The following is a 23609-nucleotide window of genomic DNA, read 5'->3' as shown; positions in this document are numbered from 1 at the left end:
CCTTGCTAGTTTTTGACCAAATTGTACAGAATGTAACCATTGTTAAATGTATTTTATAAATTATTAAATTGCAACAATTTTTAACTAGAATTGAGCATAAATCAAAAATACCATAAAAACTCGATAGATAGCATCTGTGCTTACTATCGAGCGCTTTTTAAAACATAAAATTGTACCCATTTCGTTGACGGGTCCTTAAAGAACTTTAGCAAAATTACCCTCGATTAGAGAAAAGCGAGGGTAATTAATTTTGTTTCACTGGTTTCATTTTCTGATATTGGATTTCATAATTTGATCTCATATACCTCGACACCTGCTGATGTTTGACCTTTTGCATGTCAACACATTCCTGGTGCTCTGGAGGTCAGCTGGGCAGGGGAGTGAGTTTCAGGGCCGGAATTGCCAGAGGGCATATAGTATGGTGACCCAAGTGAAGTCCAGCTGGTTACGATGACAGATTGACCACTGTGTTTTTAAGACTAACTTTCATGCTCATGGCAATTGCCATGGCAACTGGCTGTCAAAGCTGAAAACATTTGAAGAAAGCATGGATTGAAAAGTTTTAAGGATATGTACATGAAATGCAAAGTCCGGCGCTTTACCAACGGAGCTAATGGGGTTGAAACACACAGTTGCAGATTTACTTGTTCGTAGATAACTATGTGTATCGATGATTTTCTCAAAACCCTTTACACTTTTGTGGATGGGGCTCTTCATGTTTGCAAGTTTCAAAAGCGCTTGATAGTAAGCACATATGCTAACTATCAAGTTTTTACAGTAGTTGGATTGATCATAAGGTGCAACTGGAATTGAAGTGGTAGTGAATTCTGCCATGGGGGAGGGTTGGTTTGAAATGGAATAGCCCAAATAGACTTTTAAATGTCAAAAATGTAATTTTTGAAAATAATTTGCCATAAAATTTGTATTATATCGCAAATTAAAAAAAAAAAATCAAAATTATTTGATATCAGAATGACAATCCTTGTATTCTGAATGCAATTTGATATGTCTGATGTGCTTTCATGTTCCTTAAATAAATACTGCACAAAGGTGTTTTACAGAGCCCTTAATGATTTATTTTTTCCAGGGTATTTGTGTTGGTATTAGTTGCTGTGAGTATCTTGTGGATCCCAGTGGTACAGAATTCTCAGGGTGGTCAGCTGTTTCACTATATCAACCAAGTGACTGCTTATATGGCCCCTCCTATTGCAGCCACCTTCACATTGGGTATCATTTGGGAAAGGACCACTGAACAGGCAAGTATACACATGTTTTTAGTAAATCCCTGCGTAGTAAATAATATACTACTATTTTTAAGCACATCGTTTCTGACAGGTTGTAAATTATATATACCGCATCTGGTGCTGTTTATAGTGAATCAAATTTACTGCACATAATATGTACCACTTCCGGCAATACCACATTCTTAGTCAGAGGCTATGGTTTAGCTTGTAAGCGCTGAATTTGATTGGGTTTCTACATGCTGTCTATCATGCATGCGGTAGACGGCAGCAATCGAGTCATCAGAAGACGCTTGTCGAGGCGCAAGTATATAGCACATTCTATAATAATATGTGAACAAGATTGCAGGACGTTTAACTAAAACGGTAAACAAATTTCGTTCATTTCAGTAAAGGGGGAGATTTAGTCATGACGGTAACTTGTTTTTTGTAAAACAGTGTTTAGTTATTCAAATAATATTTAACTGACTAAGAATGCACCAGCATTCACTACTCAAAATATTGGACCTGCCTGTCGTCTATCACACAGTAGAGGATAGTAAAATCAAAAATTTCTATCGTTTATTCTCTAATTAAATTTATCCTGAAGTATATATACTAGTGCCCCAATATGCATCGGACAAACTCAGACAATTCCCTAAGACATTTTAATAACAGCATTTAATAATCAATCAATAAGGGTACATGAAAATGGCCAAAATTTGAATTTCATTTAGGGATTCAATCATGTTTTACCGTTGTTCATGACCGTTTAACAACAATGTGGCCGCGTCGTCTGCGTGGTTTACTTCACGAGGGCAGCTTTAGCTGCCCACGCGAAGTAAACCACGCAGACGCGCCGGACGCGAAGTTGTTAAACGGTGATGAACAACGGTGAAACATGATTGAATCCTTTCAACAACGAAAAGAAGCTAAATATCGTATAGTTCACGATTATTTTACGAGGAATGTCAGGTAATCATTGCCACTCAGCCCCGGGACTCAGCCTTACAAAAACTTTGATGATTTCTCTTTTGATAGCAGCAATAAAACTACATAATAAAACGGCAATGTTTAGCCGCTACCTGAAAAATACTGAATTCAACTTGTAAGCTGGCATACGCACAAAGGTTCCAGACATGCCGAATTTTACGCGCTCACTCGTAACGCGTAGTCTCGCCCGCGATCGCGTATACGCTACAGTAAAAGTGTGGGTTCATCACGGTTTAACAACGGTTGGCTCCTGTACAAAGGTATAGGAAGAGTTGTTGAATCCAAAATGAACTTGAGTACCCCTCTGCCCCGATGAGGCTACCAATTTGGAAAGAAAATGTCTGTCTGTCTGTCTCCCTCCCTCCCCTCTCTTTCTTCCCCCTTTTCTCCATCTAAATAGTCATCCCTAATCTAGTAGCTACCACGGGCAATCTTTCGAATCAAAAATTCTATTTTGCATTTCGAACGTTTTGTCCGGGATCTACGGTTTCCTCCTGCTTCAAAAAATCGGTGATTAGTTGTTTGGTTATCAAAAACTTCCTTCACCCGATGGAATTTAGGGAGCTGCACAGATAATTTGCGGATGATACAATCTAAGTGCGGATAGGTTTGAGCCAGCGGTAGCAACCTAGTTGATGCAATTATCTGATTGTGATGATTCAACATGGCAGCGAAATTACAGCGCTTTGAATCCTCCTCCTCCCTCCCTCCCCTCCCTCCCTTCCCTCCCTCCCCTCTCTTTCTTCCCCTTTCCTCCATCTAAATAGTCATGCCTAATCTAGTAGCTACCACAGGCAAGGTTTTCTCCAGGATCTCCGGTTTCCTCTTGCTTCAAAAAATCGGTGATTGTTGTTTGGTTATCAAAAACTTCCTTTACCCAATGAAATTTGGGGAGTTGCACAGATAATTGGTGGATGTTACAATCTAAGTGCGGATAGGTTTGCGCCAAGCGGTAGCAACCTAGTTGATGCGATCTGATTGTGATGATTCACCATATACAGTCCCAGAACAACGCCAAATATGGATTAAAAGACCTTTGACCTTGGATGTACAACAGCATGTTATGATCTAATGGGAAACTGTGCACATCAACAAACACCATTTCTATCAAAAAGGCAACGGCCGATATAATTTGAAACCACATAAATTACTAGAGTTGGTTCTTCTCTTGGATTTGGACCAAGCTTTAGAATATCGAATGTTGCGTTTTGAAATAAAACAAACCAGAAATTTATCACCCATTGTAAAAGATATGGAACATGTACCGAATAAATGTACATACATTGGCTGACCTTGTGGATTTCTTGGCCCAGCCATGCTAACCACATAAAGGAGATTATACGATTAAGCTAGTGCAGCTATTGTCATAGCAGGGTATTATTATGTAATACTCCTGATCCATATTTGGCGTTCTCTTGGACTGATATAGCGAAATTACAGTGCTTTGAATCCTCCAAGATCTGGAAAAAGGCGCTATATAAATCCAAAATTTATTATTATTATTATTATTTATTATTCTATCTGTAGGGTGCCTTCTGGGGCAATATGTCTGGTCTTGCCATTGGCATCATCCGTATGATCCTTGACTTTATCTATGAGAAGCCTCACTGTGGTGAAGAGGACCCTCGACCTGAGTGGATAGTGGCTATCCTGATCCATTACATGTACTTTGCAATGTTCTTGTACTGGTTCACAGCCATCGTGACTGTGATTGTTAGCTTATTCACAGAACGGATACCATCGGAATATGTAAGTAGATATATACCGCCCTCATTTAAGTGCGCTATTCCAGTTGAAATCTGTATACCCTCTGTGGAAGTCATTATCTTAATCACACAGGGAGTATAGATTTAAAATGGAGTCACCCCCATTCAGGTAAACCCATTTGAAATTCACACTACCTGTGCGGAAGATTAAGGTCATGTCTTCCATAAGGGGTGTAGGGATTTTAACTGGAATAGCCCAATGCTGTATCTGCGCAAACAGATTATGAAATGGATAATTCAATTTTCTGATTGAATATTCAATCAAAAACCTTGGCTGATTTTGTCGGTTAGCGATTGAAGTTCAGGACAAATCTCTTCTGATTAAATATTCAGTCCGAAGGATTGATTTTCATTGTTTTTCAATCCTTCACCGACTGAAGTTAGGGACAAACCATCCCAATTGGGCATTTTAGTACCTATACATTGCTATCAGTTCAGAAACATATTTTATGAAGTGAGATCCTTCCATTTTTGATCTCATAGCCACCAGCGATGAATTCCAACACAAAGCTAGCTTTTTTAGTATAATTGATCTATATTGTTTTTAGCCGCTGTCATGCATCTGTCGTCTCATATAACACAGGCGACATCATTATTTCAAGTAAAACAACGAGATGATAAACACATGACAGCTGCTAAAAACAATAACTTTATTCTCATTCTTAAATACTTCAATTCATATAAATATATTGACCATGAATATACCAAATTTTAATCAAATTAAACCCTACATTAACCCCCGGCGCCACGGGGGGAAAATGCCCCCTCCCCAGTCAGAACTCTTGCCCCCCCTGTTGCCCCCCCAGAAAAAACCCAAAATGTCCACTTTTTACGGTAATTTTATAAACTTTGTTGATTTTTCCCCCCCTAAAATTCACTTTGCCCCCATAATGCCCCCGAAAAAAAATTTCCTGGCGCCGCCACTGTACATTTTGCATGTGGAATTACCTAGGGCTTAGAATCAATCGGTCCCGTTGTTGCTATGTAACTCCGATTGGTTCAAATAGCAGGTGTGTGTATCGCATCGACTTGCACGCACTGAACCATGATATATTGTGTCATATCACACACCTAAGAACCAATAAGATTGCAGGAACTTTCTGTAGTATTTATGAATTAGTTATGTTATATGTGGAAAGTTTTATGCATTTCATTGTTTCCAATGTAAGGAGGTTGGAACAGTAACTTTGCAATTTAGGATTCACCTATGCCATTTTGGTTCACTTTTTATGACATCCATTAGGGTCAGACATTTAATGCTTAGTTTTATGCTTTATTCTCCAACAAATTTTTATTTGTTATAGAATAAAACATATTGATAAATCTATAGCTTTATTCTGTTATATTTTGCAAAAATTACAAAAAAACATGTTGTACATGCGAGGCTGTTAAAAAGTCTTCACACCCCTTGTGGCATGTAAGAATTAAACCAAATCAGACTACCTATACTGCCACATACAATAGCGCCCTTCAGCTATTGGGTAAAATTTGGGGTATTTGGGTCCTAACTGCTGATGGTGCGAGGAAACGAACAAAAGCAATTCTGTGTCTCATCTGAAGCGTATAGGTATAGCGTGCAGGGCCCATCAAGTGCGTCTCTCAAATGTGTTTATTATGTGGTGTCGCATTCTCATGACCAGGGACAAGCGATCTGCGAGGAACTTTTTTTTGCGCAATTGGCTATTTTTCCTATGGGCAGGGATACATGATTTGCACTGAAAAAAAGTTCCTCGCAATTTGCAATTTTTTTCGGCGCAAATCGCCTGTCCCTGCACATGACAATGATTGCCTTGAGCACATTCCGAGCAAAACCGAATTCCCCCGGATTTTTGCTCCATATGTATCAAGATGGTGGTCCAGTCCGGGTTCTCTGGTTTTAATTCTGTGATCATTTGTATTATGCACGGCACGTACATGCATACACACATGCTCCTCCATTTGAAAGTAAAAGACAAAGTTTCTGATAGCTCAGGACAAAAAATACAGTTGCATTGATTGTACTTAATATACACTACAGTGACACCATCTTTACTCTCACGTTCAATTTCTAATAGTTGTACCGCCTCACGTACTGGACACGGTACAGTACAGAAGAGCGCAAAGATATCGCACTGTGGAGGAAGTATGGCGAGGATGATGGTGCCAAACTGAATGCTTCCAACAAGGCATATGAACTGCAGGAGAAATCCGGGGAGATGAATGGTAACACAGCAAATGGTAACACCGCAACATCAACAGAGGAGGATCCAGAGGACCAGAATATGCTCCGCAATGGTAAGTATCTTAGATATCTTATCCACAGGGGGGCCACTCAAGTTTCACAGTGTACACATGCATGGCCAGAGATTTTTAAAACATACCCTAAACAGGATTTGCCCTTTTGAGCAAAATTTCCCCCCAAAAAAAAACAGGACTGTACCTAAAAGATACCCCTAAGCAGGATTTTATCTGAAAGGTACCACACTTTTTGATAAAATAAACCCTTATAGTAGGCCTACATGTTTCCCGGGACATGTTTTTGTTTATAATTGTCTAATATTTATGATGTTCCTGATGCAAAACATGCCAGTGAAACACGCTTTGTGAAATAGCAGGATCATTAAAATGGCCCTTAAACGCACCAACTAAAGGTTTAATAAACAACCCTTTTTCTCGAAAACAGGCGTGTTTTAGCCCCTAAACAGGATTCTGATTCATTTTCTGAAAAGGACCCTTAATTTGTGTTTTTCTGGTCACGCATGTGTACACTCTGAAACTTGTCTGGCCCCACCCCCCTGGGATCTTATGATAAATATGAGAAAGATGCAATTTTATTTTATTTTACTTCAACCTTATTTTGATTTTTAACCTTAAATTTAATGTTGCCAGCGGATTACGTTAAATTAGTTTAGAATCAGTATCATACCATCAGTAATTATCAGGGACATACATGAAATCACAAAATCAATCGCCTGACTGTTTTTTCTGGCAAAAGATGCAATTTGATAGTAATAAAGTCAACTTTGATTTGAATGTTATACTGGTCCATGGATACTTAATACTTCAGATTAGCAAATCACCGGCGTGTCCAGGATCTGTTCCTGCGGGAGCTGGGGGGGGGGCTAAAATCGCCCCAAACGGCTGATTTTTCATGATTTTTAACAAAGTGCAGGGGGCTTCAGCACCCAAAGCCCCCCCTGGATACGCCACTGCAAATCACTAGAATTTCACCCCAAATCACAAGAATGTCACCCCTGATCTGATTGATATGTCATTTTAGTTGGAATTCCTTATGGTTTGTTCTCCGTGAACTGCAATTTGCCTTGATAAATATGGCCAAATTGGTCAAGATGGCAGATTCTGTCTTAACTCACAATGCCCTCATTGATGTGTAGTGTTTGTTAATTGAAAAACAGACATGCCAATAGAAATTGGTACTTTTGTTGTTGTTGTGCACCATATTTTAGCAACATAATAATGTTGGGGTGATTCTTGCTTGGATGGATTATTTTATTTTATTTATGATCTCTTCTCATAAGTATTTTCCTTTTACACAAATCATGTGCCTCAGGGCCTGAAAGAAGCACCGCCCAGGATGGTACGACAACAGACCAGCCCGAGCGAGGTATGGGCATGTGCTCATGTACATGCATGACAATAGTTGCATTATAGAAACAAATAAAGACAATATATAGCTGCATACTATGATGTAATGCCCAATGTACTCCTCCCTCCCTTTGTGCTAGACCATTCCCTCCTTAAACCGAGACACTACATGCCAATACATAATAACCTTAAAATACCTTAATTTGCAACAATCATATTTTTAAGCTTACCTACCTTATCCCTTGTATACTTGCATGGCCTGATTGCATGATTGAATATTATAGAAATTGGTAAGTTTTTAGCAGATTCGCCGTCTGACAAATTTAGAACTGTCAAGGTTCGTCAGGAGTAGCTCTGACTTCTTCAGGACAAAGTACCTAAGAATGATACATGTAGGCTGCCCCTTGCCTCCTTGTGGCTCTGAAAAGAGCTGTTTCCTGAAGACTGTCTCTTTTCAATAGAGAACAAGCAGATCTCGCCTATCTGCTGATGTAAAAGGTTTGGTTTCTCTGAAAAGAGCCATTCACTGAAGACAACCACTTGCCAACAGAGAACAAGCAGACCTCGCCTATATGCTAATTTAAAAGTTTTGTGGCTCTGAAGAAGTTAGAGCTACTCCTGACGAAAGCTTGACAGTTCTAAACTTGTCCGATGGCGAACCCGCTAGAAACTTACTAATTGTTATGAACTACCGTCGTAAAAGCATATCACACAATATTATAGAAGTTAGATAACAAAAAATAGATGAAAATGAGAGAATAGTTAGGATACCCTAGGTCTTTAGTTTATTCCACACAAATAAATCAACATACTCCTAGTACTGTAGACCACGATATAGTGAGAATACCTTTTATGGTAAACCTGGCCAAAAATCTTGGCAAAAGGCTTACACTCAAACTTTATGGTTGGCCTGGCAGAGACCAATTTACAATAACTTTTTTGTGTCAACCTGGCATTTTTTTCTGCCAGTTCGAGCCAAAATGCATATAAATAAGTTTGTGTGTTAAGGAATATAGTTAGTGTTCCCATAGATGAACTAGGCGGTTACCGCACCATAGCTGAACCATGGGCTTGGCAGTATATTGTGTTCATAAGGATCTTTGTATTTAAATTGCAGCTCAATTGGAACATTTTGAAAACTTGACCTTTGACCCCTTTATGACCCCGTAATGACCTTAAATGAATTTAAAAATATTTTTAACATGTTTAGAATGTCATAAGGATCAATGCATTTAAATTTTGTGGCATTTTGAGATATGTCCATTTCAGACTAAATGGTTAGTCAGTTAGTAAGCTAGTAAGTAAGCTAGTAAGTAAGCTAGTAAGCTAGTAACATTCACTAATATAGGCTGATACCATTCCATGGTTCAGCAAAAATATACAGACCATTCACTAACAGCCAAAAGTCCTCATGCTTTATACGCTGAGAATTCTTGCATATTCATGAGGGCCGATCGTTCAAATAGATGTCTAATAAATCAAGCACATATCGTTTGTGGCTATCATGGAGCTGAAATAGGTTTATTATCAACTCTATGTTGCCTGTGCACATTTACGCAAAAGATATCAAGACTGTGCTTTGAAAAAATACGCAGTAACAGGCACAAAATGGATGTAGCATTTTCGTTCGCACGCTTCATGGATAATTCAGCCCTCATTAACAGATGATGCTGGACTTTGCCTGTTAGTGAATGGTCTATATATTTTTTGTTGTCTCGAGTGATCTTCTAGCTCTTAGCAGCAAAAGCCTGTGATTCTTCCATCCCCCATTTCCTCTGAACTAATCTCGCAAGATGCTGGACCAATTTCAGGCCAAATGTAGGCCAATTCATATGAAAACCTTTCTATGGAAAGAGTAACATGTTTTTCAGCCTGAAATACCTGACTAACTATTATTGCAAGCATATCACAACCTTGAATTCCCGAAATATGTGCATGTAATCTGAAGTTGCTAGTTGCTAACAAAATCTGTGCTTGATTGCTTTATTGTGTGCTGTGGTAACCATGGCTGTGAGTGAGGCTAGTAAACGACCAGTCAGATCGAAGGATGGATCTTAATTCAACTTGCGATATGGAATTCAGGTCTATCACATCAAGTTTTATATGACCATTAAGGAAAATTTCTCAGCTCCCTAATGACACCAGTATATTCTATATAGAGAGCGCTACTCTGAATGGCGATCGTTAAAAAGAGGGCAGGTTCAAAAGAAAAGGTTTCATGCAGTAAACGAACCAAACGTGGTTCAAAATTTGAATAAATGAAGATTATTGTAAAACCTCCTGCAGCTTCAAAAATGGAATTTTATAATAAAGGAATATCTCATCTCCATATAGGTAACTGGTATATAATTTAGTGTTCATAGTTTGTGAGTTATAGGGATTTAATGCAAAATTGACTGGTTTTGAATAAGTTATGTTTTAATTTAGCAGATAGGCGAGGTCTGCTTGTTTTCTGTTCACAAGGGGCAGTCTTCAGTGAACGGCTCTTTTCAGAGCCACCAAAACTCACAAAATCAGCAGATAGGCGAGATCTGCTTGTTTCTGTTGACAAGGGGCAGTCTTCAGCAAACGGCTCTTTTCAGAGCCACCAAAACCTTTATATTAGCAGATAGGCGAGATCTGCTAGTTCTCTGTAGACAAGGGGCAGTCTTCATTGAGCGGCTCTTTTCAGAGTCATCAGTAGACAAAGGCGGTCTACATGTCTCATTCTTAGGTACTTTGTCCTGAAGAAGTCAGAGCTACTCCTGACGAAAGCTTGACAGTTCTAAACTTGTCCGACGGCGACCCGCTAAAAACCCACTAATTGTTATGAATTCCCGTCGTAAAAGCCTATCCCACAATAAGTTATGTTTTCCTTATTCAGTGGTATTAGATTACGCTATTCCATTTAATCCACACTACCCCTGTGGACAAATTTTGGAAATATCTACCACAGGGGGAGTATGAATTTCGAATGGAGTCATTCTGTTTGAAATCCATACTCTTGTGAAAGATATTTCCAAAATCTTCCACAGGGGTAGTGTGGATTTGAAATGGTATAGCCCATTGCAAATTGCCCATTGAAATGTTACTGAAGGTTTATATGTTGGGCAAACTGTAGAAGAATTTTGTGCCAACTGTAGGCTAATTTTGAGCAAATTGTTGCCAGTTTTGGGCCAATTATAGACCAGTTTTGAGCCAGGCCAATTTTGTGCCAACTGTATGCCAATTTTGGGCCATATGGTCTGAGAAGGAAATTGGTTGTGGTTACAATTTCTGTTTAAATACATTATCTTGTAATTCTTGTTTCAGCTGATGGTCCGTCTACACAGATGACCCTTCTAAAACGTTTCTACATGTGGTTCTGCGGGTTCGAGACAAAAGAGCAAGAAGCGCTATCTGACGAGGACATAAAAGCACGAGAACAGCAACAAATGGCCAAGTTATACCAGAAAAAACGAGATAAGATCATCCTGAATATAGGCCTGGTTACCATACTGTCTGTTGGCGTCTTCTTGTACTGTTACTGGGCTTAATTTCAAACTTCTACTGCAACACACCATGATGAATGCAACAACTCATACCCCACATGTAGCTGTTCCATGACTTTCATGTTCAGGGGTCCCACAGAGTTGGGGAAAAATCATGGAATTAAAAAAATTGACACAAGTTGTTAAATTTTTATTTTGATCATGAAATTCATATTTATAAATAGGACATAAAGGAGAAATTATTTTGAAAGAAAATATAACAATGCAAACTTTGTTACGTAAGAGGAGTGTAAAAGATGAAGAGTTCTGTGTTTTTAAATGTAAATAAAGTGGGAGGCAAGGTCCGCTCGACCAGGTTGTGATTAGAGGCTGATTTTAAACACCTATTCGACAGTTTGCTGTACAAAAATATATTGTTTGACTACACCACCAAACAATCAACAATTACATATAAGTTGACCACAATATATTATGTCTTTTCAGGCCCGTACCCCATAAATCTGCAAAAGATAGCAAAATTGCATGGGTCAAAATTTATAAATATACTCAAATCATGAATTTTCTGTGAAATTTGTTGCTAGGAAATAGGATCCAAAAATCAATTGCATAGGGGATAAAGGTCTACTATTGTCCAACATGACAGTTTCTAATGAAAAGGTATGCATTTTGAAAATCTGCACCCCATGCAAAATGAAAATGTCACTATCGGAGCCCTTAAGTTTGCCATTTGTCTATAGCACATCTATACTCATTCCAAAAAAAATGCAAAAATCTGAATTTGGATGAATTTTAGGGTGTTGCAGTTCAGCAAATTGCAGAATAGACCTTTAAGATTTACTAATGTTAGACAATTTATGTAAGATTTACATAGAAAGATTCGAGCCAGGTATACCAACTTGGTGTGGGGAACAAAGACAAAGACCAGATAAAAACTAATGCAGTATGTAAACCAGAATGGTGTACATGCACTGTTACGTCTGCATTAGAAAAAATCCAAAACCACAGGGATGGTAGACAAAGTAACAACAATACAACCGACGTTTCGAGCAGATAAACTGCTCTTCTTCAGGGACAGACAACAAAATATAAAAGCAAACAACGAAAACTACATACTGTAACTGTAGTTAAAAAACAATTTTGTAAAAATAAAATTCAAGTCAAAAACTGAAGGCAAGTTCAAATAGAACTCAGTAGCAAACAAAGCTCAGAGCAAAATAAGCACGTCTTACCTCTATGAAAGACGGTTCACTACAATGAGAAACAGGAAAGCAATAAAATTATGTAAATGAGCAACACCGCAGGACAATAGGGTATTGTCCTAATTGACAGGATGTAGATGTCAAGAGGGGTCGCAGACAATAGAAGAAGAAGAGAATGAATAGAGAGAGATAAGTGGACTAATGTCACTCAAACTAAAAAGAGAGAAGAGTGATATGCATATTACAAACCAAGTATTGTAAGCCTACAAAATACATGTGTTAAAAAATAAAAAATAAATAAAAAATACAATAAAAAATAAATAAATAAAAAATTTAAAAATTTTAAATAAAATTAAAAATTAAAAAATTTTAATTTTGTTTTTTGTTTAAGTTAAATTTGCTGAATAAAACAATAAAGACGAGGAAGTACTCAAATATTAAAGTGTAGCATGCATACAGAAAAAGAGTAGGTGGGGGGGGGGTAGAAAAACAGATAAAAAGTAAAATATGGAAATGGTCCGCACATAATTATAATTAACATCAGAGCATGAGTATAGGCCTACGGATAAAAGTAAGCCAAAAATCACTATAACCAAAGCACAGTGAAATACCGTTACTGATTGGCATGAAATATGCCAAAATAGGAAGTGATACATGGTCTACTGAAAGATGGAAAAATATTAACAAGCAAGTAGGCCTACAGTAAGAAAGCCAAATGTGAATTGACACATCAAGCATGTACAATACATGTAGGCCTAGATCCAATAGTAAATGCTAACAAGATCCATAGGCCTAAAAGGATACACTGGCAGAAAATTACTCTTTCATGTTTATACCATGAGGGTTACTGGTCTGTAATTTAGCGATCCAATCCTTCTCTAACTTCTTCCTCATAGTACTGTTAGTTTTGGGTGGTTTGTCGATACAAATAACTGAGATGTTACGTGCATTGTGGCGGGTTGATTAAAATGTCTAGCAACAGGTGTATTTCTGTTGTGGCGGGCATCGGCACAGTGTTCAGCCAGACGTTGTTCAAGAGTGCGGCTTGTTTCTCCTACGTACTGTTTTTTGGCATTGTGTGCAAGTAATTAGGTACACAACATTATCAGTTTGACAGTTGAGATGTTTGTGGATAGTGTGGGTGTCTCCAGTAGATGAGCTGGTGAATGTAGTGTCTTCATAAGTGTGTGATACTGGCCCAAGTCCATCAATATGATCATGATGATCAACGCTTGTGTGTTTACATGATCTGCATTGGCCACAAGTAAATGAGCCTCTGGGAGGAGGTTGTACAGGTGGGAGAGTAGAGCGTACAACCATATCCTTTATGTTGGCACTTCTTCTGTAGGCCACCATGGGAACATTGGGTATGGCCTTCTTACATCTGCTGGAAGAGCGAAGGATAGGTAAGTGTTTGTTCAGGATTTGAGACAGCTTAGGTAGAGGCGGGTGGAAGGTAACCACAAGAGGGACCCGTTCTGGACTGGAGTTAGAGTCAGAGCCTCTTGGCTTCAGAGCTTCAGATCTGGGTATAGTAAGGGCTCTGCTGACTTGTCTGTCAATGACACCTATAGGATAGCCTCTGGCCTTCAAGAAGTCCTTAAGTTCTGCAGTTCTGGTGGTAAGGGTCTCTGGAGAAGAGCAGATCCTGTTAAGACGGAAGGCCAGGCTGTATGGAAGACTATGCTTTGTGTGTTTAGGATGAAAAATTTTTTATTTATTTATTTTTTATTGTATTTTTTATTTATATTTTATATTTTTTATTTTTTATTTTTTAACACATTTATTTTGTAGGCTTACAATACTGCATCTACATCCTGTCAATTAGGACAATACCCTATTGTCCTGCGGTGTTGCTCATTTACATAATTTTATTGCTTTCCTGTTTCTCATTGTAGTGAACCGTCTTTCATAGAGGTAAGACGTGCTTATTTTGCTCTGAGCTTTGTTTGCTACTGAGTTCTATTTGAACTTGCCTTCAGTTTTTGACTTGAATTTTATTTTTACAAAATTGTTTTTTAACTACAGTTACAGTATGTAGTTTTCGTTGTTTGCTTTTATATTTTGTTGTCTGTCCCTGAAGAAGAGCAGTTTATCTGCTCGAAACGTCGGTTGTATTTTTGTTAACTTTGTCTACCATCCCTGTGGTTTTGGATTTTTTCTAATGCAGACGTAACAGTGCATGTACACCATTCTGGTTTACATACTGCATTAGTTTTTATCTGGTCTTTGTCTTTGTTCCCCACACCAAGTTGGTATACCTGGCTCGAATCTTTCTGTTTTTATAATTTCTAGGTATCCTCTTGTATCATCCTTTGATCCTTGGTGTGTTTTGTACCTTGTCCGTTGGAGGCACCATTACCTACTTTGTAAGATTTACATACTAATGTCAGACAAACATGCCTTGGGCTTGAAAACAGATTGGGTCGGGGGTCAGAAATATGACAAAAGTAGGGTCACCACATTGCCCAACCCCAGATAACACTGTATTATTATTATGTCACTGTATTATTTAGGCTACTTGTTGTAAAATATTGGTATAATGGTATTATTTGGTTTCATAATATGCAAGTGATTCCAACAATTCAAATTTTGTTGTAGTATTGTAATTGTAATTTTGAAACTGTTTTATGTTATTGTTTTATGTTATGATTTCATTATTTGTACTCTGTGATTTGAACAAAGGCTTTTCTGCCTGACAACTTGTTCAAATAATAAAAAGCAAAAACAATTCTTACGATTCACAATATGATGAGCAGCCAGTGGTTGTTCTTGCCAGTCCAATTTTTGATCTCCAGGGTCGACATCAACGTTCTAGTCGATCACCATTGGCTTTTCATGTCAGTGTGATGATAATAATGTTGAAAACAGCGCCACGACAATGACATATTTTCCTGTGTTGTATTCGTATTAAGTTGGCTTTGGATGTCAACTTTTTCTCAAGATGCACTGCATATTTTGGCCTCTCTCCAGCAACAGATGGTGGCTCATCATATTGTGAATACCGAGAATCGCTACTAAAGTGTTCGATGACAATTGTAAAGCACTTGGAAATGAAATTTCCAGAAAATTTGATGAACATGTACGTGAGCAAGGTGACATATTTTGTAATGTGATGAGTTGTAAAGTGATGGTTATGAATTAGATAAATAACTTTGCATCAGTTATATGTCGGGCATTGTGAAAAATCTGAACATTTTGCTTTGGACCTTGTAATATCCCTCACTTGAGGTTATTCCTCGGTTCCAAAGAAAATGTGTTGATATTTCTTAATACCCTCCAAACAACTGATGTGTAGTTATGAACCTGCAAAAATTTCATCCCAGTGAATACAAAAAACTTTATCCAACATATTTTCAATATTTTTTTTGTTTTGGTCAAAAGATTTTAATAACAGTAAATGTTAGGTTATTTAAAGGTCATGAAAACATTTCATTACATTTTGCTGCAAAAACATTACTACAACCTTTCTAAAATGTTGTTAAAATATTTTTTTCAACACTTTTAAAATAACATTATATTAGAATGTTTTGCAGGAAGCTGTCTAAAATGTTTTTCAATGTTATTATTGTTTTAAAAACGTTTTACAACTTTATATAACCTAATGTTTTCTAGCAACTTCATATAAACATTTTGTGATTGTTTTCTGTATTGTTTTGCTGGGTTGGCAGGTACTGTAAAAGGGGAAATTTTAGCAGGGGTTTAATTTTAGCAAATTTTGCGATTGGAGCTCGAACCGCGAAAATAACACCACAAATATATGCAACAATGTATTATAAGTATAAGGCAGGACTTAGCAATTGCGAAAATAACATTCGTGAAAATGTCTCTCTTACTCTAAATTGCGAAAATAACTGCTCACAAAAATATCTCCTTTTACAGTATACTAGTAGGTAATAGATAAGTTTGTATGCATTACTACCTCTCCCTCTCAGGGTTGCCGAATGCAAAGAACAAATATATTAAAAAAGTCACAAAAATAAAAACAACATACACACACCCCATCACATGTAAGATATAGCTGTGTGTTTATATTGTTTTGTAAATTAAATCTAATACTGGAACTAAAAACATCATCACATCTGACGTCACAACATCATCAATCAGATGCTTGATGAAGTCCGATGTTTTCGGACGCAACATAGCAAAGTGAGTTGCACATTTTAGTTCCAGTATTAGATTTAATTTACAAAATAATGTTTTGAACTACTGGATGAATAATCTACACCAAGATATGTGTGTTTATATCATGTCATATATTTTAAGCTGTATCAATCAAAAACTGAAATGCATATGTAATTGAAATGTTTGGAATTTTAAACCAAAAGAATCATGCTATATGTTTTGATTTTTAGGATTATATTAAGCTTAATTTTATGTATAGATGTAGTGAAATGACTTTGTGTAAGATGAGTACATGCAGTGTGACACATGCACATCCTTATAATTTGGTTCGAATCACCTCAAGTTCGGTAGTGACGTCAATGCCTTTTCGCGGTTGCGCCGCAAGCGTGTCGACAAGCCGCCTCTGTATGCGTGCGTGGAGACTCAATGCGCGCGATTCAATACTGCGGCGAGCTAAATACGCACCTACGTCACTGCCAAACTTGAGGTGAACCAAATTATAGTATGGTATGTGCATGTGTATGTATGATTTGATGAAAATTGCTGCCTGAATTGCACTCATGAAGTGAAAGTGCTAAGTGCATTAACAATAATATGATGTAATATATTTTATCACTTTGAAACAAGTTTTTATGTTTTTAACAGGGTTTTTATTAAAATTGTATTACAGCACCTTATTTGACATTCAGATACCATGCAGGCACAGGAGATATCTTACACTTCCCATAATGCATTTCTGCCCATTTCAATTTCCTGAATTGATTTGCTGTCAGGTCGATAGTGCAACATGGGTCGATACTTGATAGTGACAAAATGTACCTCAATGAACAGCGGACATCAAGATCTTGCAAAATAGGTTTATTTCTTAGGCTATCAACCCATGTTTAGCCAGTTTATTCTCAAAATGAAACAAAAAGAACCTGTATAAAGTAATGGAAGCGTCATTTGATGAAATGGGGGTGATGTATCATGTTGCAAAGGATTCTGGGAAGGGTGAGATATCTTATCTGCTATGCAGGGAACAAAACCAAAGGTTGATGAAGTAACATAAAGATCTGATTATAAAGCTAAGCCCCTCTCGGAGGTGGGTCAAATCAACATTGATGATTAAAAAAAGTGTTGGTGCCTAAAGTATAACAATAAAGAACATATCATAGTTCATACCTCCTTAATGACTCTAGTCTTGTTAATAGGGCTGTATCAATCTTCTGTTAGTTCCCTAGCAATGTACCTTTAGGCGACAAAAAACCCGAAATTCTACAGGAGGGCGGACTTGCCAAGTAATCACTAGAAGCTTAAAAAATTTTGAAAAATTGCACATTCAGGTTTGCAAACATAAATTAAGCCACTCTCCAAAATGCAAAATTTGGGTCAGTCGAGTCTGTAGAACAGGATCTATTTGTCGCCTTAGGTAGGTTACAAGATATTGTGTGCTGATTGTATATATTGACTGTATTCTTTTGTAGAGGCTAACTTCCCCCGGGGATTGGGGGTGGGGCATTTAGGGGAGGAACACTCACAAATTTATGGGTGGGTATGTGCCGCACAGGTCTTCAAAAGTAGGGTCCTGGAAATCAACTTTTTCCTCCATACAGTAAGGTCTTAGTTTGATTGAGACTTTTTGAACTGAAAAAAGAACTGAGCAAAATTGCAGCACATACCCACATTACATGACAGTGGTAGTGCTTACTACTGTGCCCCCCCCCCCATCCCCCGGTCGAGATATTGTAAATACTGTATTATATTCTACTTTATCACTGTAACATTATTGAATCACAAGTTTGTGGGATGTGAGAACATGATTGCAATACAATGTGGATAAATAGGGTTTATACCCAGCAAACAAAATGTTTTACAGAAATGTTTTCAAAAATGTTGGGTTATATAAAAGGTGTGAAACATTTTTGAAATTATTATGTTATTGATATAAGTGTTGACAAAATATTTTGCAAAAACGGTTGCCAAAAAATGTTTTGCAGTAACATTTTGACAACATTAAAAAAAAAATTGTTGCAGTGTTCTTTCATATAAAACATTTTAAAAATGTGTTCAGAACCTTTTACATAACCCGACATTTAAATGTTATTCAAATGTTTTGACCAAAACCAAAATGTGTTTATAACACATGTATTAGAAATATTTGGTGCTTGCTGGGTAATGATGCGATTTTCTCTATATACTCAGGTTGGTACATTGTGTTTATATACTCTATAATGGCATACCTATGTTAAAGATACTGTAAGCAGTCAAGTTAGATCAATCTGTATAGCGTGGATTCTGGTGTATTGGTGTTTAGCGATGCGAGTTTGACCTCTGGCGCAGTCCACGTTTGTTCTCGTTAAACAATTTAATTGACCTTTTCGGTAAATCCCATAACCCTTTGCGAGTACACCTGAGAACTCGTCATTTTGACATAATATGACGAGTTCTCAGGTGTACTCGCTAAAGGGTTATGGATTTACCGAAAAGGTCAATTGAGCTGACTTGAAATTCCCCTGGGCAAGGAACTAGCTGCTTATTACCCATACAAGAACTTGGGGAGCTGATCCTGGCTGTGATGGTATATTGTGGCATGTCTAGGGTGTGCTCTTCTTAGCTGTAAATCCCTGTTGCTAATATGTCTTGGGCCACTCTGTACCATACTATAAATCACTGCACTTTAAAAATATTTATCAGTGGTCCACATCACAGCATAAAAATATTTAAAATTGGTTAGAAAATGGCTTATAAGCGAAGGATTAAACTGAATACTATATCACTTTTGCAGAAAGTAATCACATGCATGGTTTTCAGACTGTCAAGCTGTTTTCAGACCAAGCTTCTGCGAGTTTTACTCCTGAGCGATGGCGCTTGTCACATGAACTACACTGACCAATCATAACCTACCAAAAGGATTTATATTTAGTTCTTGACCCAACTATTAAACAGGAACAAAATGTTTTCAATTTTATTATTTTACAAAGCACCAAAGTTCCTGAGGTGATATGCAGATAGCATTCCATTTGGTTGTGCGGTATCTTGAAGTGTATTTATGAAATTTTTACAGATCAAATCTGTCCGATACAGATCTTTTTATCATTTTTATGTTTACAATTTTTTTTAATATATCTAAAATTGTAACTGCACATTCCACTCTTTTAACACACATTCCAAAAAACATTTTGAATTATTTGTATTTTGCATGAATTTTGTAGTTTAAAGTTTGAAATTCCCACCAGTAATGCAATTGAATACATGAATCCAAAACCCACCCAAGTCCATGGGAAGTGATTTTGAGAAAAAAAACCTGTGTATCATTTTCACTCCTTCGGTTAGATTTACCTGGTCAATATGGTAGGTTGTACGTGCAAATGGGTGGGTTAAACTGTATTAGGTATGACGATTCAGGGACTTTGTGGGGTTCATTTTAAATTCTGGACTTGGGTGGTTTTTTGAATCAAATACAGACAATAATGTTGGAATGATATTACCACTAGTAAGATAATACAAAATAAAGCACACAGTTATGTATAATGTTGATAAGCATTCTGCCATGTAATATAAACCACACACTTTCCTTGATTAAACCCATTTTTTTCAAAAGTCACTCTCCAGCAATGAAGAAGTTACAAGTGGACTTTTATACATGCTGGATTTCAATCAATGTGTTACAAGACTCAAATCATGGACTTGGGTTGATTCTTTCATACATGCTATTTTTCACATGCTCAATAGACACAGAGGATGAATTTGAGTTGTTCTTTCAAACATATGACAGGCCTATGTATAGCAACACTTTCCCATGCTTAATTCAATTTGGCCAAAGTATGGACTTGGGTGGCTTTTGTATTCATATATTCAATTCATACCCAGTTATTGTGGCATAATTGCTGACAGCGTTTGTCTTCAGACTGAGATAGGAAGGGTATGGTTAATATAATTGATGTTTCTTTTGCAAGGGGGCATTCTCCCCAATATTTTTCTGGCCCCGCTTTTACCCTCCCCAATATTTTTCTGCCACTTTTATAAACCCAAAATTATTTTTTGCAGCAATTTTAAGCAAAATTTGTTGACCCCTCCCCCCAAAAAATCTCATGCATGGTTAGATTGTGGCTTCAGGAAGCAACAAAAGTTTGACTGTTGCATTGTTGTCACGTTCACATGGTCTTCATATTTTCCAATGACTTATATTGTATCGTATAATGCTTTTTGGTATTTAAATTCCATTATTTGAATGATTGTGTGAGTGAAGGAGTGAGTGATTGGGTGAGCGAGTGATTGAGTGGGGGAATGAGTGAGGGGATGAGTGAATGCATGAGTGAGTGTTAGAGCGAGCCAAGCTGAGTGTTTTCATTTGAATTGCTCATAAGTATTTTTCATGTCAAGTTGTATTAATATATTTCAATTGTTTTTACCTGTACAATATATTTAATTCAGCCATTGGCTGCAATGTGCATTTTTCTAATAAACCTTGAATAAATAAATAATAATGATAAATTTTTTGAGAAATTTCAAAGTAGGTCTTCAGCACACCACATTTTTGGTGAGAATATTTTAGAGAACATGGTTCTTCCACTTCCATACCAACGTGGAGCAAAAAAAACACGAACTAATGCAACAAAATAGCAATGCAAATCTTTCAAGAGCTGTTTTGTGTAGAGTAAGGTATATTGCCGTTTGTGAACGATTTTTTAACACATGTACCCACTCAGAGAGAATTGTACTGTATATTTATCATGTATGTTTTGACAATTGGGTCATTTCATTAGGGGACCAATGCACTTTTTAGGCCGTTCATTCAAAAATCATATTTTATATAATTGTTTATATACAAAACCATTTTCAACTTGTTATGTTTAATTAATAATATTTAAAATTGATGATATGCAATAAATTGTTGATGCTATGCCACAATGTTTTTGCCTAATAAGTGATAAATGTAGCTTATTTTTAATAAAAATGTTAATGTACTATCGTGATCAAAATTTGGTATATTTTATGTAGTATACATTGATGGTGGTCACACAATAAACGCACAAAAAATGAATATGTGGGCCAAACTAACATAACAATTCCCCATTCAAGTTTAGGAATGTGCATTTTAATCACTACCTGCACATAAATGGAATGACCCAATTCTGATGTAAATAAAAACATTTAGTATGTGCCTTTAGAAATTGCCTGTAAGACCAGTAATCTAATTCTGTAGATATCTGTATAGAAATCACTTAGGAAGTGATTTCTGTTAGAAATCACTTAAAAGCATTATCAGTGATTGGAGAAAAGCATTTTTTAAATAGAAATTGCTGTTAAGGGATCAGATATCAATGTTTGCGCAGTTTTTTTTATGGGACACAAGCACATCAGACATATCGAATTGCATTCTGAATACGAGGAATGGCAAATGATTTTGATTTTTGTTGATATTCACGATAATAATACAAATTTTATGGCAAATTATTAAAAATTCACGATATAATGCAAATTATTACAAATTTCAAAAAGTTATATTTGATATCAGGACATTCCTTGTATTTAGAATGCAATTTGATGTGTCTGATGTGCTGTCAGGTCCCACAAAAAATACTGTGCAAAAGTTGCTATCCGACCCCTTAAAAGAGACGGGAAGTCGACAAAAACGGCAATGTTGATAAATCCATTCAAATTGCATGTAGCTACAAGTGTCTGAATTTGACCTATTGGGTCGTGTTCAGTTTTGTCAGGGTGTGTTATCACACCCATCCTCTTTACAAAAAAGGGAAAAAAAAACAGATTTTTGATGATTTTATTAGTTTAGCCAATTACTGATAGTGTCTTTAATGCAAAAAGAGAATTCAAACTGGATGCCTAGCTATGCCTATGGTGCTTCAACAACATTTACATTTAATGTATAGTCAGAAAATTATAATGCTCTCATGTATCTGTCATTGTATCCTATAAGGCTAAAAAAAACAAGTTTTGTTCCTGTATACCAAAAATTTATATTTTCACGCAAAATTCAATGATATAAGATTTTTTTCTCATACGTTTTGTTTGCAAGCAATTACAAAATCAAAATAATCATATGAAAATTAATCTATAATTTTCTTCAAACTTGTAATTAATTTTGACATCTAAAGTATTTGCCACCAATTTGACAATATTTTGTGATTTGAGACATATTATGTTATCATAGATGCCGACTCTAAACCTAAAAAAAAACACAAAAAAAGTAAGGAGAGAGAAAAACCCCAAAATGTATTTTAGTTCTCCGGCTACATACAGAGGACAAACTTGGTTTTTTTAAACCTAAATTAAGTTGTAGAATATACAATGTAGTATCAATTAATAATAAATACAATTAAAACTTTGAAACAAAATCTGTGTCTTTTATTTTCCATGTCAAACTAGCACCAAAAAAAAAAATCAATTTTTGGGGATAAGTCCACTTTTTTGGCCCATGTGTGGGGCTTGTGTTATCATCCAAATGGTTGTTTGGTTCTTTCTTTCTTTGGCAGTCCGGGCAGAAGCAAATTCATTAATCCACTGTGCAGCTCCAACGCAATAACCGATTAACTTTAAACTAAACTTGGTATTGTGATAGGATATGGTGGTCTGATGTGCTGTATAGTTTTGTGTCATGTTATTTGCATATCTATGAATACTAATGAGCTTATTTGCAAGACCACCCTTATAACAGTGCTTGCAATTCATATGCTTCTATTGCAATAATTATATTCCAGGCCTATTCGCTGTCATGGTGCATGTTAGAATATGACCGTTGCTAAGTCAACTGGATCACGCTTTCTTTGTTACGAACCACTGATCGAAATGATTACAACACAAAGCCTATGGCATATCAAAATTCGGAACAGGTGTATGAGCCCAGGCTTGGAGCAGTAACCAATGGTTACTAACTTGCACTACGACAACGGATACACAAAACTGTGTATCAAGTATGAATGCTGCCCTCTGTGATCTTTCTGATGTTACAGCAGCAATCAGAATCTTGGACAACTGTCCAGTTACCAACTGTACATCATGCACACAGTGACGTAGGGGAGACCGTGGTAAAGTGGACCAACATTTTTTTTTTGTCCAGCCCAAACAGGATTACAAAGCAAAGCAATACAGGGGTGTACTCTAACTTTTTGGCCACTAGCCAGTCGGACAGAAATTTTACATGCCTGACATGACATATATACTAAGAGCCAGAGCCACACTCAATAGTAATATTAAACTAAGAAGCATAATTATTCATATTATTATGTTTTAATGAATCCAAGTGTGTGA

General features: G+C 36.8%; 1 pseudogene; it reads left to right on the top strand.

Annotated features, from left to right (window-relative positions):
- Positions 1–11901, top strand: part of LOC140166112 (sodium/glucose cotransporter 4-like) — a 62180-nt pseudogene extending 50279 nt beyond the window's left edge.
- The last annotated feature ends 11708 nt before the right edge of the window (positions 11902–23609 follow it).

Source organism: Amphiura filiformis, chromosome 12 (genome assembly GCF_039555335.1).
Source record: "Amphiura filiformis chromosome 12, Afil_fr2py, whole genome shotgun sequence".
In the NCBI taxonomy this organism is placed as follows: Eukaryota; Metazoa; Echinodermata; class Ophiuroidea; order Amphilepidida; family Amphiuridae; genus Amphiura; species Amphiura filiformis.
This window is presented reverse-complemented; position numbering and strand designations above follow the sequence as displayed.